The sequence below is a fragment of the Pinus tabuliformis genome, chromosome 6 (assembly GCF_031772625.1).
Source record: "Pinus tabuliformis cultivar Carrire ecotype Pingquan chromosome 6, CPIR1, whole genome shotgun sequence".
NCBI classification, from domain to species: Eukaryota; Viridiplantae; Streptophyta; class Pinopsida; order Pinales; family Pinaceae; genus Pinus; species Pinus tabuliformis.
Window position 1 is genome coordinate 946,818,393 of NC_142292.1, and position 16,665 is coordinate 946,835,057.

The following is a 16,665-nucleotide window of genomic DNA, read 5'->3' on the forward strand; positions in this document are numbered from 1 at the left end:
TTTATGTTTAAAAATTAAAAGAAACCGTTTTTTGCAATGGGTTTTGAAAGTTATAAAACGTATTTTTGACGGTTCACTTTTTAACGAAAACTTCATTACTACCCTCTCAAACCGCTGAAAACATGCATGGCAGCAGTTCTGGAATTTGATCGCACGTATTTACTCGTAATATATTTTATTGACTTATCAATAATTAAGCCTTGTAATATGTGGTATTTGGAATTTGTGCCATAATATTTGTTTTTATGGAAATAAATTAAGTTCATATTATTTAAAGTTATAGGTGAATATTTGATGATCAATAACTAAGTGTTGTAATATTTGGAATTTACATTAATATATTTTTATTTATTTAAATAAATTAAGTTTATGTTATTTATATTTAAATAAATTAAGTTCATGTATTGTGTTGGTTTTATTAAAAATTCAGCTTTTAGGTTAATTCCACGTGATTATGATGGTGGATAGGAATGTCAAAAATAGTTTTGATCAATTTCAAAGTCTTTGAGATGGAAATTTATTTTTGGGAAGTTTTATTGGTTCATATTGGTGAAAGAAATCCATTTGTTTTTACTGAAATTGCAACATTTAAATTATCTAATAGAAATCCAAATTGAGAATATTGAAATAGGAGCAGAATGATTGCAATAACAATTAGTTGGCCCTTCCCGGATGCGGGTGACTATGCAGCGTGAAGGGCAGGTGTCAGGTGTGGCTCGTCACATGGGCAGGTGTAAGCCCGGACGAGCCACGACATACCAGAACGCAGGTGAATTAAATACGATGGGAGGTATAGTTATTTGGGTTTTACTGCTGGTTCAGACGGCATTCAATGTGCAGCAGCGATCGAGGCAAATGGCGCTCAATATTTTCGCACCCCATGTCGCCTGTCTTCATTCCTGCAAGCGATCCGAGCAGAAGCTGGCAGAGACGGAACATTCTCTGGCTCAGTGCAAAATTACTCAGAGGAATTCTTGTCTGAAGGGTAATTCGAAGATGCAAAGAGAGAGGCCCAGAATGAGCAGTCGCCGTGGCGGTTCCAGGGGTCGCTCAATTCGCCTTCCTCCTCGGTGGAAATCACTTCTGAGCATAACAGAGGCTCGAACAGACTTGTAGGCCGCGGCAATGTGCGTGGGTGGGGAGAAATTCCGGACTGTGGTCATGTGGAACATCCGGCTGTTCGCTACCGGATCCCCTGCACTCTGGAGAACAACACTCTCATTATCTCAGTCATGGTGGAACACTGCAGCAATCTCAGGGGGCCTTTGGACAACCTGAATGTGCCAGTGGTTGACATGCAAGTTCCCACGGTTGATATGCGGCGGCCAACCAGAGCAGACTCTCCCCAAGCCACTCAAGCTGCGGATGCTGGCCCCAGTGAGCCGGTTCAGAGGTCGCTGCGCTCGGACATGGAGGAATCACAGAAACTCAAAGGACCAGCGAAGGATGAGCCTCATACAACCGATGAGGATTAGCACTTCCGTCACTCTGTCTTTCGCTGCCAGGAAAGCAACTCTCTGTTTGTCTTTCATGCTCTTTGTCGATTTACTGCTCTCTCTGTCGGTTTGTCTATGTGTCAACCATGCCGGATTATATGTCCACCGTGTCAGTTTATGTGTCCATCGTGTCGGTTTATGTGTCCATCGTGTCGGTTCATATGTCCATCGTGGCGGTTTACATGTTTATTGTGTCGATTCAAATGCTGGCTATGTCGATTCAGATGTCCCAATTTTGTAATGATGCTGCCCTGAAAGGTCTATTATGGGGAAAAATCTCTCTGGAGATGCAGGGCCACGGCCCTGGTGTAATTTTTGCTGTAATTTTTGAATTTTTTGTAATATAAATAGCCTAGTCTTACAGAGAAAAAAAAACAATTAGTTGGCCCTGAGTAAAATAGATTTCTAGATATACCCATAATTTTTGTATCATGTCTTTGGAAGAATAACTCATAAGTGGAATCTGGATGATATGGGAATTGTGGATCCCATCCATGAGTAAAACAACCTTCATGATTCAACAAATCATTTAGTTATGGTTATGTGTTTTTTCTTTTCTTATTATAAATCTGTGAGAAAAATTAACATAGTTGTGTGATTGAAAAGTGTTTTTTTAATTAAAGCTTCATTAATGAAGGGTCAATTTTTTATCAAAACATTATGATTGAAGGGCAAAATTTTAAACATAACGTTCCTTGACCGGTAACATAAAGACCCAAACGTCAAAAAAAAATTGTTTGACGGGTAATGAAGAATCCAAATTCCAACCCTGCGCGGGACAGTGGCACCGATAGCTGCTTTATAGTTCTACAGCAACACGAGCCACCGAAAATCTTTGTCAAAGAGTTAAGTCGTTTATTCGTATCAACTTTTTTTTTTTTTTCAAGAATTCGTATAAATCCTCGTAAGCTCCATCGTATTGGAAAGGTTCATGGCCATTTTTTTATAAAAATGTATGTTTTTTAAAATTATTTTAAAGGTACGAAGGTTTGTTAGGCTTTAAAAGGAGTATTAAAAAGGAGGGTTTGTTATATTTTTTAAAAGGTTTTTTTAAATAAAAATTTGGAAAGTAAAAGAGATTTTTTTTAAGAAGGTGATGTTTGATTCAATTTTGTTATAAAAAGGAGGTATTTGAATTTTTTAAAAGAGATTTAAAAAAAAAGGGCGTGTAAATTTGTATTTCAAGAAATGATTTTCTCCAATGCTTTGACACTAATTTCGATTTTGTTTGGCAAAAATTATGAGTTTTATTTTTTGAGAATGAAGATGTTTATGCAAGCCCAAGAGTGTTGGGATACACTTCAGACTGCATATGTAGAGTTGACTCAAGAAGCATGGGCGGCCATGACTAATAATCAGAGGAATGCAGCGATTGAACTCAGAAAGAAAGAACACAGAGCCAAATGTTGGATTCAAAACTCAGTCGATGACTCTATTTTCGACAAGATAACTAGTGCATCCACAACACATGAAGCTTGGGAAATCTTGAAAGTTGCGTATCAAGGTAATGATACAATGAAGACAGTGAAATTACAAACATTGAGATCACAGTTCGAAACCCTAAAGATGACTGACACATAAAATGTGGATGAGTTCATGGCTAGAGTCCAGGAATAGTCAATAAGATCAAACTAATCGGTGAAACCATTTCCAATGAGAAAATTGTTAAGAAAGTCCTTCAAAGTCTGCCCAAGAAATATGACATGATTGTAACAGCCATTCTGGAATCCAAAGATTTTACAACTTTCTCAGTAGAACAGTTGACGAGATCGTTTCTAGCACACAAAACAAGACTCAACTTGACAAAAGATTCCATGGAACAAACTTTTAAAGCACAACTTTATTTTGGCAGAGGTAGAGGCATAGGATATAGAGGTGGAAACAAGTGAGGTAGAGGCCGAAGCAGAGGCAAATCAGAACATCATCATGCAACAAAGCAATGGAGACCTCTACAAAACCAAACTCAAAGAAGTAGACCATGGAGCAAATATAATGTCCAGTGTTATTACTGCAAGAAATTTGGGCATTATGAACATGAATGCAAAAATAAACAATCAGATCAGCATAAAGTCAAGTCCATCTCTTCAACAATGAAGGAGAATCCTCTGAAACAATCTTTCTTTCATGCAATGTTTCTGAAAACACTCACAATAAGGATCTTTGGTTGTTGGACAGTGGCTGCAGTAATCATATGACAGCTAACAAAAATCTGCTTTCTTATCTTGATGCTTCCATAACATCATAAATTACTCTTGGAGATCGTTCTTGCATTAAAGATGAAGGAAAAGGTAATGTTCCTATTCTTACTAAAAAAATCAACATAAATACATTCTTGATGTTTATTATGTTCCAAATATGAAGCATAACCTCATTAGTGTAGACAATTGATGGAACATGGTTATGATGTAATATTTCAAGGGAACACATGTTATATCTATAACAAACCTTCCAATAGAACACTGATAGCTAAGGTTGAAAAAACAGGAATAGGATGTTTTCTTTGACTCTTAGAAGTCAAAATCTCTCACAGTCTTTTGTCCACAATGTGTCATGAATAGATGAATTTCATCTATGGAAATCTAGACATGGCCACATACCATTCAAGAGTCTAAGTCAGCTTCAGAAATAGTCAATCATCATTGGTATCCCCATTATGAATGAGAAATATTGTAATTGTGAAATTTGTGTTCTATCCAAGCATAAAAGAGACAGTTTTCCCACATCTTCCTCTAGAGAAAAAGAGCCTTTACAACTTGTCCATACAAATATATGTGGCCCAATGAAAACACAGTCTATTGTTGGTAGTTTTTATTTTTTGACATTCATTGATGATTATAGCAGGAAGACATTGGTGTATTTTCTCAAAAACAAATAAGATACATTCTCAAGGTTCAAAGAATTCAAAGAAGCAGAAAAGAAAACTGGAAAGCCTTCGAAAGTACTTAGATCCAAAAGAGGAGGAGCGTATAACTCCAATCACTTCAAATATTTTTGTCTACAACAACGAATCATAATGCAAAACACGACAAGATATACTCCATAGCAAAATGGAGTAGCAGAAAGGAAAAATCAATCAATCATGAACATGGCCAGATGTATGCTTCATGAGAAGAAGTTGTCAAATAATTATTGGGTTGAAGCAGTTTCAACAGCAGTGTATGTTCTCAACAGATCTCCAACAACCACTCTCCAAGATATAGTACCTCAAGAAGCATGGGATGGTAAAATGGTAAATGTATCTCACTTTAGAATTTTTGGATGAATAGCTTTTTCACATGTTCCTGAGAAGCTAAGAAAGAAGCTTGATGATAGGAGTGAAAGATGTATTTTCGTAGGCTATAGTGAGCAGTCAAAGGCCTATAGACTTTATAATCCAGTTACAAAGAAGTTTTTTTTAAGCAGAGATGTAAAATTTCTTGAAAATAAATCTTGGTCTGATCATGTTGATGAAGCTTCAAGTCAGTCTTTTTATCCACCACAACCACCAAGATTGCAGGTTGAAGAAGAACCTTACCATTTTGAAAATGGTACATCTTCAAGTAGTGAATCCACCAGTGATCCAACATCTTCAGAAGACAATCAGAAAAGAAGAAGCGTCAGAGAAATATATGAGGAGAAGCATGAGTTTGACCAACAGAATATGTTTGAAATTATTTCATATCAACCAATTCATTTTGAAGAAACAGTTAAAGAAAAGAATTGGGTAGATGTAATGAACCAAGAAATTGCTGCCATAGAGAAGAATCAGAGTTGGGAATTAGCATATCTCCGAAGAGACAAAACCAAAATTGGTGTAAAATGGGTATATAAGACCCAGCTAAATGAAAAAGGAGAAATTGAGAAACATAAGGCAAGGTTGGTTGCCAAAGGATTGTCACAACAGTTTGGTGTCGACTATGGTGAAACCTTTGCTCTAGTAGCAAGGTTAGAAACTGTCAGAACCATTTTGTCAACAACAGCTCAGCACAAATGGAAATTCTATCAGCTTGATGTAAAATCTATTTTCCCAAATGTTATATTGTAGGAAGAAGTTTATGTAGAGCATCCTCCTGGTTTTGAAGTTGCAGGATAGAATCATAAGGTTTGCATATTGAATAAAGCCTTGTATGGTTTGAAACAAGATCTAAGAGCTTGGTACAATCACATTGACACCTATCTCATCAAAAGTGGTTTTTGCAGAAGCAATCATGAGCCAAATTTGTATACCAAAATGCATGAATGGAAAATTATGATTGTATGGCTTTATGTAGATGATATTCTTTATATAGGAAATATGATGTTAGAATATTTCAAAGAAGCAATGCAAAAAGAGTTTGATATGACATATCTAAGAGTCATGAAATACTTCTTAGGCATTGAAATTCATCAATCTACTAATGGAATTTTTGTTGATCAACAAAAATATGCCATTGATATCATTAAAAAGTTCAGAATGACCAATTCCAAAATTGTAGATAAACCAATTTCTCAAGGCACAAAACTGAGCAAAGAAGATGTAGCATCACCAGGTGATTCCACACTATATAAAAGTCTAGTTGGTAGCTTGTTATATCTCACTTCAACTAGACCTGATATTATGTTTGCAGCAAGTTTTGTCTCCATGTTTATGCAGTCACCTAAGATTTCTCATTGGAAGGTTGCAAAAAGGATCTTAAGATACATTGCGGGGAGAATAGGCTATGGTTCGTTCTATACACATTATGAAAATTGTTCACTTTTAGGGTATACAGACAACGATTCTGCAGAGAGTTTAGATGATCGCAAAAGCACCTTAGGGTATGATTTTCATCTTAGAACCAATTTGGTTTCATGGGCATCTAAGAAAAAATCAATCATTTCAATATCTTCTGCAGAGGTAGAATATATAGCAGCAAATTCAGCAGCTTGTCAAGCTGTGTGGTTGAGAAGATTATTGAAAGATATTTCAAATATTCAAAAGGAGCCAACTCCAATCATTCAACGATATCTTGATGAAAAATTATGCTTTCCACAAAAAGAGCAAGCACATTGACACTCGTTTTCATTTTATATGTGAGATTTTGGGCAAGAATGTATTTGAATTTCAAAGAGAACAACTAGGCGTTGTAAGTGTCTCTACATGTAACCGTTGAGATTAGAAGAGGATGTTGAGATATTAATCTCATTGTCATTTATTGGGTTGTATTGAAGCGATTGCCCAAATGTTTATTCCCATCATGTAGCTTGGTTGTACTGAGTTGTCTTTCATACACTGGAATATGAACTTTTAAATCTCAGTGATAATATATACCACTACAAAGAACCCTCAAATATAGTCCTTATATTCTGTACATAACTTGATTGTTAAATTTTTTTTTACCAATATGTTATTCATAACTTAACAAATCAATACAATTGATAAAAGTAATTTTTTCAAACAAGCAATCATCAATTAGGAAATTTTGATCCATGTATATTTTCAAACAAACAGCCTGGAAATTTTTATGGGCATGGCTACCAATTTCGGAAAAAATAGATTCTTTGCTCAATTTCATGTCATTTGTTAAAATTGGCAAGAACATGGATAATTGATCATATGTTCTTTCAAAAAATTTAATGTATTTATGGCATATAATTTGGTAATACATCATAGAATGCTTGGACAACTATACCATTTTTCCATAACATATTGCAATTGGTGCTTAATACCAGCTTATTTCAGAAGAAGTAAATTTAAAGTTTTTATCCGTAGTATTATCCATCTACCATAGTATCATATGAATACAAGATTGCAAGCTAGAACTATTAACTACTACATGAAATGGCTAGTTTACCACGTGATCAACAATTCCCAGAAGCGAATCAATTCATGGTAAGCAAATTCATAATTTTTTATTTTTTTTTTCAGTTCACCCGCATTACCTATGTCGACTGATTTATATTTGCAGTCCTCTGGCATCGCATATGTTTTATGGTAACCAAATTCATAAAAAATAATTTTTGTTTGCAGTCCACCGGCATTGCATGTGTCTACTGATTTATGTTTGCAGTCCACTGGCATCGCATATGTCCACCAATCGACAAATTAGCCATGTCGCTAATTTTTTTTAAGCTCGTTCCTTTTATGGGCTTAATTTCAATATTCATTTCTTGCAGTGTGCCCACGTTCCCTATATTTAAACCATGTTTGAGTGAAAGTATATTCTAACTGTAGTTTGTAAATTGAAATATCATATATATTTTTTATATTTTTTGAAATGTGCTTGCTATGTAACTATGTTAGTAATTCTTCTAATTTTTTTGTTTCTCGTAATAAAGAGGACTAGGATTAGGATTAGGAATGGAAAGGTTGACGAAGCATGGTATTATAATATGTATTTTTAAATACGTGCATTTCTGTCACATATGCGAAGACATGCAGGGTCTTTGGTAGGAGCAAAGATTGCTGGAGGAGAGAAGGAAGCACGGGTAGTAGCAGTTCGAAATCGAGACCCAGTAGTTGTGATTGAAGAAAGACCAGCTTATTCCCCATCAATTCTACCTGTTTCGTTGTAATATACGAGATAAAATACCATAGTCTATGCTTTCTTTGCAGAGGCTGAATCTAATGATTGCAACTTAAACCGTATCAACTGCAATAATAGATAAGAATAAAAATGGTGCAGAGGTCGTGTTACTGTATCGCGATACTATATTGAAAGCTGTGAATCTATGTGTAAATAATCAAAATTAAGTATTAGTTATGTTTAAATATTCAAGTGTAAAATTATATATTATTTTACAATTTTTAAAAGTGTGTATAAAATAGTGAGTTCAGAAACCAGATTGGAGAATAAAGAAGCAAGGAAAGGTTTTAGCTCCCCTTAGTTATATACAATTATTGATTCATATTATTTAATTATACCTTTCATTAAGATTCCCTTTAACACTTCATGACCTTTCTCGTCGAACTAAAGTAATAAAGAAAATGTTTCTCAGAGTGGTGTCCCATTGTGTCACGCCCCCAATTCTTTTTTTGTTAAATTGGCTGGGTGCGGCACCGCCTAAGTCATTAAGATGTTCCATCGTTAACAATCTTTACGGACTACGCCTTAACAATTTGTTATCAACATGTAATCATATTATTAATGTGCGAAACTTCATTAACAATAAGAGTAAAATCAACTTGCAAATGATAATAATAAACTCTTTTATTATTTCCCAAGTTTACAACCGAGGAGGACGCCCGCCTGTGCAAGAGCGCACGGCGGTCGTGCCAACTCCAACCGAGGACCGATATACAACATACAACATACAATATGTAACTCTCGCGTCGTTGGGCGGGTGGGTGCACCCGTGCCCGAACCCACCGCCAATCCACAACACACGACGAGCTACCGTGTCAACCGATTCTTACTTGAACGCCCGTCTCGGCGGGCACATCCAACCGTGCGTCGTATTACCGCCTGCGCCTCCCTTAACTGCGCATTATCCTTATGCGAGTGGAGAGAGCGAAGATCGAATGATTCCTTGCCAAATGAACCGCAGGTCTTGCCTTATATATATGCATCATACTTGTACGTTTTATCCTGGCCGACCCACCAAATGTTAACATGGGCGCCCCCTCAAGTCACGTTCTACCACCGTCGGCTTGGGTGGGTGTTCACCGCCCATCACCATCGTATAAAACACATCGCAAGTCATATAACCTGCGCGCCTGAGTGCGAAGGCACTCTAACACTTCGTCGTTTTTTCGCTAACCGGAGGAGCGCGCGCCTGCCGCAAGCCGCAGGGCGTTACATTCTCCCCCACCAGAAGTCATTGTCGTCCCGACAATTCCTGTCTTCCATCTCAATCTTCTGTCATATTTCGCGATCTTGTCCTTCCATCTCCAAAGTGAGTCCTCCGTTTCCCAACTCTCTTCCTCCGGTGCATTCTTCCATCTACAAAGAAATTCCCGTCTCTTGTGGCGACCAATTCTCCTAGTCCTGCGGTTCACAAGCTTCTTCAGTTCTAGTCCTGGTCTGTCCACAATCCCGGCTGGTCCTCTCAGTGGTTCAACCCTCTCTGGATGGTCTGAATCAAGTCGACATCTCTTCAGCTGGCTCACATGAAAAACAGGGTGCTTCATGTGCATATGGCGTGGAAGTTCTAGCTCATAAGCAACTTCCCCCACTTTCTTCTTCACTCGAAACGGTCCCTCATACTTCCGTGTCAGTTTGCCTGTAGTCCCCTTGGCTGGCTGAAACTGCTCTCCGGTAATCCTGAGAAACACCATATCTCCCGCACTGAACTGCGCTTCCCGTCTTCCACGATCAGCAAATTTCTTCATCCGCTTAGCAGCATCGTGCAAGCGTAACCGTGCTAACTCCAAGGTCTCCTCCCAAGCCTTCATGAAATTTCTCGCATGAGGACTTCTCAAGAAGCCTCCCGTTACTACGGTATGAGGTGCAACCGGCATCTGTCCATTCACCAACTCAAATGGACTATACCCCGTCGCGGAACTCTTTTGAATATTGTAGCTAAACTGAGCAATATCCAAGAGTTCGGGCCAATTCTTCTGATCGGCCGTCACATAATGTCGCAAGTAGTCCTCCAGCAATGCGTTGATCCTCTCGGTCTGCCCATCTGTCTGAGGATGGTAGCTCGAACTCATCAACAACTCCGTCCCGACTAACTTGAACAATGTGGTCCAAAATCTCCCTGTAAATCGCGGATCTCTATCCGACACAATACTCAAAGGCATCCCCCAATACTTCACTATGTTCTTAAAGAACAACTCCGCTGTCCGCTCGGCTCCACATGGTATCTTTGTAGGAACAAAGACAGCATACTTGGAAAAACGATCAACCACGACCATGATTCCACTATACCCATGCACCTGTGGTAACTGAGTGATGAAGTCCATCGAGACACTCATCCAGGGCCTCTCTGGAATTGGTAAAGGTTGCAACAGTCCTCCTTGTCTCTGAGTATCCGATTTGTCCTGCTGACAAATGATACACGTATGTACATACTCCTCCATATCCTCTCTCATCCTCTCCCAAAAGAATCCTCTCTCCAACAATGCCAAAGAACGACGCTGCCCTGAGTGGCCAGCCCACAGTGAGTAGTGGCACTCCTTCAAAAGGTGCCTCCTGAGTCCGGATGACTTTGGAACATAGAGTCGGTTTCCAAAGAACAAGAACCCGTCCCGTAGAAAGAACTTTTGTGTCTTCCCCTCCTTTATCTGCTTCACTATATTCTGCGCCAAAGTATCGGTTTCAACACTCTCCTTGATCTTGTTTTGCATCTCTTCTGACATATGAACTCGACTCCTACTCCTAGCTGCCCGGTCTTCTTCCTCCTCCAATGCTGCAAGTTGTCCCTTCCTGCTAAGGGCATCTTCTACCGCATTGTGTCTACCCAGTCTATACTCGATAGTCATGTCGAATTCTACCAAGAAGTCCTGCCAATGAGCTTGCTTCGCAGAAAGCTTCGGTTGTGATGCAAAAGAACTTGCTGCAACGTTGTCAGTCTTGACAACAAACGGCTTCCCAATCAGGTAATGCCTCCACACATGAAGACAGTGAATGATCACAGTCATCTCTTTCTCGTGAACCGGATACTTCCGTTCTCTATCCTGCAACTTTTGACTCTCATACGCCACCGGATGCCCATCCTACATAAGAACTCCTCCTATGGCAAAATCTGAGGCATCAATGTGCACCTCAAATGGTCTCTCGAAGTCAGGAAACTTCAGTATCGGTGCTGTAACCATCTTCTTCTTCAAGTCATCAAATGCCACTTGACATTTATCCGTCCAATTCCACCTCTTGTCTTTCTTCAATAGGTCGGTCAGTGCCGATGTCACCTTGGAGTACCCCTCTACAAACTTCCGTTGGTAGTTGGTCATGCCCAAGAATACCCTCATCTCATGGACATTCTTCGGTTCAACCCAGTCCTCGATCGCCTTCACCCTGCTCGGCTCCATCTGTATGTACCCTTGACCAACAATATGCCCAAGGAACGGAATCTCAGTCTGAGCGAACACACACTTAGACTTCTTCAAGAACAACTGATTTGCCCTCAGTGCCTTGAACACCATCGCCAAGTGCTTCTTATGATCCTCCATGTTATCACTGAACACCACTATATCGTCCAAGTACACTACTACGAACGAATCCAAGTATGGTCGTAGGACATCGTTCATCAAAGTGCAAAACGTAGCAGGAGCATTACACAACCCAAATGGCATAACAAGGAACTCAAAACTACCATACCTTGTTACTATCGCGGTCTTCTTCTCGTCCCCTTCAGCTATCCGCACCTGATAATATCCACGCCTCAAGTCCAACTTGGAAAACACTCGGGCTTTCGCAAGCTTGTCAAAGCAATCAGCCGCCAATGGAAAAGGATACCTGTTCTTTACCGTCTGCTTGTTCAATGCACGGTAATCACAGCACATCCGTAGCTCATTCGAATCCTTCTTTCGCTGGAATAATATTGGAGCTCCATATGGGGACCTTGAAGGTCTAATGAAACCTGCCTCAGTTAACTCCTTTAACTGGTGTTTCAATTCCTCCAACTCAGGCCCTGACAAACGATAAGGTGCTTTAGCCAGGGGTTGCTTTCCTGGCTCAAGCTCAATGCTATGGTCCACTGCACGCCTTGGTGGAAGCTTCTTCGGTAGCTCATCAGGCATCAAATTCACATATTCGGTCAGCACCTCAGATATCTCAGCTGGAACAGGCGTCCCCACTCCATCGCCTTCAACATCCTTGAACATCACCGCATATGTTTCCATATTTGAGTCCTTCATGGCCCTCTCCAAACTCAGTGTAGAAACGTGCTGCACCTTGACTTCCGCCCTTTGCCTATGAGTGGGAAAAGTCCAAGTTCGTGTCTGTCCAACCAGCACAACCTCATCACAGAAGGGGACAACAATAGCCTTGTTGCCCTTCAAGAAGTCTTGTCCAAGTATCACATCAAAGTCGTTCATCTCCATCACCGTGAAGTCCAACTGGCCTTTCCAGTCTTACATCCGTACAGGTACATCGTGTACCAAACCCGCCACCTTAGCTCTAGAGTTCACGGCCTTGACCTCCATATTCGATGGGGTGATCGTCAGCCCAGCCTCTTTTGCCAACCGTGTCGTCATAAAGTTATGTGTGGCACCCATGTCCACCAGAGCTTGAATGGTCTTGCCATGAACCATCAAGTCCACGAAACCTAGACTGTTCATCCATGATTTCTCCATAACCTTATCAGCTTCACCTGTCATGAGCAACCCAGCTCTATCAGGCTTCACCATATTACCTTCGTCACGAGCAACCTTTGCTCTGATACCACCTGTCACGCCCCCAATTCTTTTTTTGTTAAATTGGCCGGGTGCGGCACCGCCTAAGTCATTAAGATGTTCCATCGTTAACAATCTTTACGGACTACGCCTTAACAATTTGTTATCAACATGTAATCATATTATTAATGTGCGAAACTTCATTAACAATAAGAGTAAAATCAACTTGTAAATGATAATAATAAACTCTTTATTATTTCCCAAGTTTACAACCGAGGAGGACGCCCGCCTGTGCAAGAGCACACAACGGTCGTGCCAACTCCAACCGAGGACCGATATACAACATACAACATACACTATGTAACTCTCGCGTCGTTGGGCGGGTGGGTGCACCCGTGCCCGAACCCACCGCCAATCCACAACACACGACGAGCTACCGTGTCAATCGTTTCTTACTTGAACGCCCGTCTCGGTGGGCACATCCAACCGTGTGTCGTATTACCGCCTGCGCCTCCCTTAACTATGCATTATCCTTATGCGAGTGGAGAGAGCGAAGATCGAATGATTCCTTGCCAAATGAACCGCAAGTCTTGCCTTATATATACGCATCATACTTGTACGTTTTATCTTGGCCGACCCACCAAATGTTAACATGGGCGCCCCCTCAAGTCACGTTCTACCACCGTCGACTTGGGTGGGTGTTCACCGCCCATCACCATCGTATAAAACACATCGCAAGTCATATAACCTGCGCGCTTGAGTGCGAAGGCACTCTAACACTTCGTCGTTTTTCCGCTAACCGGAAGAGCGCGCCCCTGCCGCAAGCCGTAGGGCAATGTAACGCCCCGCGTATAAAATATTAAGACTTTTTTCGTACTTCATATAAATATCTTGAACCAAAAGTTATGGCATATTGGACACAAGTAAATTTAGATAAATATCGTGAACCAATAAGCATATAAGCATACTAATAATAAGCATATAAGCATACTAATAATTATAAATAATAAAAAAAATATAATATATATCTTTTAATTAAAATATAATTAACAAATAGTCTAAAATTAATTGTATATAAATCAATAATATTATATAATTATGATAAAATAATTAATCATTAAATTGAAATAAATATATATTTAGTTACATTATTGAAAAATAGAGTACATGAAAAGAAAAAGTATTAAGTTTACGTTACTAAAAATTATCATGTTTCAAAATACATCATCTTTAAAGTAGTTGTGAATGTGTTGTTTGTTGTAAATTAAAACAAATGTGTAAGATTTTAAAGTTTATAAAATATATTCATAAAAACTTTTCAATATTATCAACCTAATCACATGCAAATGACAAGAAGTAACTAGCACTAAGAACATATTATGTTAGCTAAAATTTATTGCCTAATCAAGTGAAACATCACTATTTTGCATAAGTTTAATTTAAACCCTAATCCACCACCACTCCCTCACTCTCTCCAAGCTTTCAAGTAATCCCATTGTCACTAATTGTCCTCAACTTGTGATTAGGATTAGAAAGGCTTACTCAATAATTGGGTGAATACCATGGATGCAATTGTAATAGGAGAGCTAGAAAGAATGTGAAATATTAAGAGCCATCATTTATTCTCCCTTATATCTTGTTCTTGATTCTAAAAATTTATAAATAAGCACAACTAATTTTTCTTCTTGTTATTACCATGTTGCATTCAAGTGTATAAAATATTAACAAAATGATATATTGTATTTTCAATATATTAAAATCATTTTACATCAAAACTAATATAGAAAATTGGCAAGCTCTCTTATCCCATATCTATAATATTTATAATGATGTTCAAAACCACCATATACTACTTTAGCGATACCATAAACACAACTTAGTGATTCACAAAATAAGACTACCAAGACTACCTTTTAAGGGCCATAGGATTACAAAATGAGATTCAAAATATTATAATATTTCCATCTATTTAAGAAATCATAATTCGTTTTGACCAAGGGCTGAAATGAAATAGAACTATCATGACTTACTAATTAATGGTGATTCAAAAGATTGTCCTAACTTGTTATACATAGACCTATTGATCTTACAGGTTCACACTCATTACAATTTCACTATTTCTTTGCATATAAATATGCATTTTTATGTGAAAAATGTCTATGTTTATCATAGTGCATGAAAAAAGACCAAAATCATTGGCTAAAAACCATGATCTTGAGCTTTTATCATAATTGAAAATTGGTTATTTGATATTTTCCCCGAATCTTGAAATCTTGAGAAGTTTATCCAATTTCCGCATAAAATTGAAACAAATACCTAATGTATGCATATGTGTTGACATTCAAATTCACTTTTTCACCATATGACATATATTTTCCAATTGGAAAAAAAGTTATCTTCCCATTGGAACTCTAAATTTCTTCAATCTTCACCAAATCCGCACAACATATTAACCTTACATGTGGAAATTCTTATTATGTCCCTTCATTGTTCACTGAGTGGGATTAAGAAAAATTCTATTCAATGGGGATTAATATAATTCCCCTTTCTTAGTCCTAAGTTAATCTTGAGGGAGGATGCAAATGTATAATATTGAATTTGGTCTTTATTAACATTAATGATAATTATAATGTATACATGAGATGTGACAAAAAAGTACACACAATCTTATTGTATTTCCATATATATTGGAGATAACTTAGTGGAAAATCTTTCCTAAGTAGAATGTCTAAAAAATTTGACATTTTGAACTTTGAAAGAAAAGGTCATCATCAAGAGAGACAAATTCTTTCAAACAATAAATATGTTTCTCATTGCGAAAAGCATGTACAAGAAACATTGGCTATGATTCTTCTTCAATTTTAATTAAAGGGACAAAGTATAAAGAGAGGTGGCAACATTAAAATTAATTTTAACTTAGATGATTGGTTTTGAGGTGTCCATGAATTTTAGCACACACTATATTTAAAGTTATATTTGTGTTATTCATTTTCCATCGTCACTCTTATGTGTACCTTATTATTGTTACGAATAGAAGCAATTATGTTCAATTTCTGAAAATAAATATGGTGTTTTGAGATGTTTGAGTTCTCAACTAAATTAGGGTTGTTTATATGATTCTACATAATCATTGTTTTTTGTTTTCATTTATCCTAATACTGACTAACCTACTTGTCTCCTCAATATATTCTCTTTCATAAGAACAAGAGATTACATACACATATTATATCGATATATAAACAAGTATATATACCAACATATTACACATATAAACACACACACACACACACGGGTGAATGTATGAAGATGGGTTACACTTTTGGGCCAAATGCAGGGATGAAATTTCAAAATTTTACTCTTCTATGGAATTGAAGCCCTAAAAATTCATATAAGCATTGTGAATTTTGATTCTAAGTAAAAAGATAATTTGTGGAGAATTATGTTGTTCTCCTAATGACATTTTTGCAAAAATAAATCGTGTCATATAATATGTCAATTTTCCATTAAATGAAATGTTTTTCCTTGTTTTTCCTTTTAATAAAACCAAAACAATGATTTTGATAAGATATTTTATATTCTAGCATGCAACTTTTTACTCTGAGCTCTTTTGATGTTATATCTTCTCAAACTAAATTGAGTAAGACATTTTTATTTTACGCTTCGCATCTACTCTACTAAAATTTTGGAATAAAAATCTTTCACACAATTCAATATCATAAATTTATTTACTAATCAATAATCTTACCATCTATAATATGGTTTGTATAATAAATTATATGCAATGTGAAAACACTTAAACACCAACTTAAAATTATATAATTTACATAAATTTAGTGGTTTCGCAAATAATTTTAATAATGGATTGTTGTTATCCTTTAAGGAAATTTTGCATGAATTTAATAAATTATTTATATGGGTAATTTTTTTCCCTTTTTAGGTTCAATTTTTATAATA